Source organism: Nerophis lumbriciformis, linkage group LG03 (genome assembly GCF_033978685.3).
Source record: "Nerophis lumbriciformis linkage group LG03, RoL_Nlum_v2.1, whole genome shotgun sequence".
In the NCBI taxonomy this organism is placed as follows: Eukaryota; Metazoa; Chordata; class Actinopteri; order Syngnathiformes; family Syngnathidae; genus Nerophis; species Nerophis lumbriciformis.
The window spans coordinates 19,792,232-19,795,000 of NC_084550.2; the positions used below are offsets into that span (position 1 = coordinate 19,792,232).

At 34.5% G+C, this 2,769-nt stretch overlaps 1 protein-coding gene across 1 annotated transcript in view; it reads right to left on the reverse strand.

Annotated features, from left to right (window-relative positions):
- Nucleotides 1-287: 287 nt before the first annotated feature.
- The window catches only part of LOC133580592 (ras-related protein Rab-18), a 20,600-nt gene continuing 18,118 nt past the window's right edge, over nt 288-2,769 (reverse strand). Inside the window, exon 7 of the mRNA XM_061934870.2 lies at nt 288-2,769. This exon is cut by the window's right edge and continues 1,396 nt beyond it. The gene's annotated coding sequence lies outside the window, so the exon portion shown is untranslated.

The window sequence follows — 2,769 nt, forward strand, 5'->3', positions numbered from 1 at the left end:
GAACCGAAATGATCTCCCCACTCAGTGACGAGTGGAAACGACACACTGCAGATAATGTAGGAAAAAAAGTGTGGAATGTTGCGAGACTGGAGTGGAGCATCAAACATAAGCTTGTAATCACACATCTGCAGTGATTGCACTAAATATTAATAACAGGATCTTTCCACTTGTGGCCTTTTTTTTTTTTTTTTCGGGACATTTTTCTACGAAGAGTGTGACTGTGGAAAGCTCGCTCCCACTCCCACTTCTTGATCATCGGCGGCCTTGAAACAAACAGGAGAAAATAGTCGACGCTGTCATTTTATTTCACTTTTGACCATATTGCGACTACAGCAAATACCATTCATGGTTAAGGCAGTTGTCATGGCGACGTCTTGCGAAATATGATTGAAACGTGGCGTGAAAAAGGAGAAACGGGGCGGGGGAAGGGTAACATTTTCACGGCGTGGGAATGATTTTATATGACGGAAAAAGATTGCAGAATAAATATGGACGACATGATTACACAAAGACTTACATAAAATGACGATATTGCCATATATTTACTATATATGTATGTGTGTGTATATATATATATATATATATATATATATATATATATATATTTACTACAAATGATGCACACCAGAATTGTGATAAAATGCTACCTGTTAGCATGCTAACATTAGGTTAGCTTAATTTTTTTATTTTTAGCTAATTTTATAGGTATACTGTACACCAGAGTCATATTTTGTAAGGGTGAACAAAAAACAATTCACACCTGAATCTTGATCAAATGCTACCTGTTAGCATGCTAACATTAGGTTAGCTTATTTTTTTAAGCTAATTTTATAGGTATACTGTACACCAGTCATATTTTGTAAGGGTGAACAAAAAACAATTCACACCTGAATCGTGATAAAATGCTACCTGTTAGCATGCTAACGTTAGGTTAGCTTAATAGTTTGTTTGTTTTTTAGCTAATTTTATAGGTGTACTGTACACCAGAGTCATATTTTGCAAGGGTGAACAAAAAAACTAAATTTACACCTGAATCGTGATACAATGCTCCCTGTTAGAATGCTAACGTTAGGTTAGCTTAATAGGTTGTTTTTTTTTTAGCTAATTTTATAGGTGTACTGTACACCAGAGTCATATTTTGTAAGGGTCCACAAACAAATATATTCACACCTGAATCGCAATTCATCTTCATCCCGATTCTTAGTTTTCAAAAGTTGATTTAAAAAAATTAAATTAAAATCTAAAGTTTTGTTTTTTTAATAATAATACATACAACACAGCGGCAATAATTTTGTTACTGGAAAAAATGCTACCTGTTAGCATGCTAACGTTAGTAGGTGGGTTTAATTTTTTTTTTTTTGTGCTAAATTTATAGTAACACTGTACACCGGAGTCCTATTTTGTAAGAGTGCACAAAACAATCGATTCATATCTGAATCGCTATTCGTCTTCATCCCCAATCTAAATCGATTCATCGTTTGAAAAAGTCGATTTAAAAAAAAAAAAAAAAAATTTTTTTTTTTTTAATGATAAATTTTTTTAAATACGTTTTTAGGCCATCTCCATGCAACCAGAATTCTGGGTGTCTCATTCAGTAAAAGTTTTTAAGGCGGTCTGTCATAATGTTTTTAGACATTATTGTGAGGTTTTTCATATGTTGTCAATATTTAGTGTTTTATCGTTTATAGTTAAAATTGTAAATTCCACGTTCTGGGTGTCTCATTCAGTAAAAAAAAAATGAAATTTCCATTCTGCTTTTAAGGCGGTCTGTCATAACGTCTCTAGCTTTCAATCAGACATTATTGTGAGGTTTTTGTTCCTAAAAAATAGACACATTTTTTTCTCCAAATTTGGCCCCACCGTGGTAAAATAATTGCCCAGGCCCGATGTAAATAGTCATGAAAATGAAGAAAACGCATTGAATGAGAAGGTGTGTACTGTAGGTTGGGGAAACATCGGATGGAAAACAGACCGCAAAGGTATGTAATGAAGCATATTTAGAATGCAGAATCTTTTAATACATTGCTTATTTTCGAAGTCGAGTATAGAGCCTTGGTGCACATATTGTTAAAGCCTATTGGAAAGTATGGTTCTGTAACGTTGACATGTTCTGTGTATTTATGGTGAGATTTTTCATCAATACATTCTGTTCGCAATAATTTCATGGTTAAACTCATTTGACAGTACAAAGTGTGAAATGTCTTATTTCGGAGTACGTGCATGTTTTTTCGTGGCGTTGAAAGGAAGGGTCCCCCGTATTAAGCGCAGCTACATTTGAAGCAAGCATGGCCGCAGAAGGCAGGAGGAAATGGTTGGTGCATGTTACTTTACTGAACAACTGTTTAATAATATGTCGATTGACGTTCACACGTTGTTAATATTCAGTGTTTTATCGTTCATAGTTAATATTGTAAATCCCACATTCTGGGTGTCTCAATCAGTAAAAAAAAAATTTTTAACTTCCATTCTGCTTGTAAGGCGGTCTGTCATAACGTTTTTAGCTTTCAATCAGACATTATTGTGAGGTTTTGTATTAGAGTTCCTAAAAAAAACAAAAAATGTTCTCGAAATTTGGCCACCCCGTGGCAAAATAATTGCCCATAGTTACGAAAATAAAGAAAACGCATCGAATGAGGTGTGTACTGTAGGTTGGGGAAACATCGGATGGAAAACAGACCGCTCAGGTATGTAATGAAGCATATTTAGAAAGCGGAATCTTTTAATACATTACTTTTTTTGAAGTCGAGTATAGAGCCTTGGTGCACATAT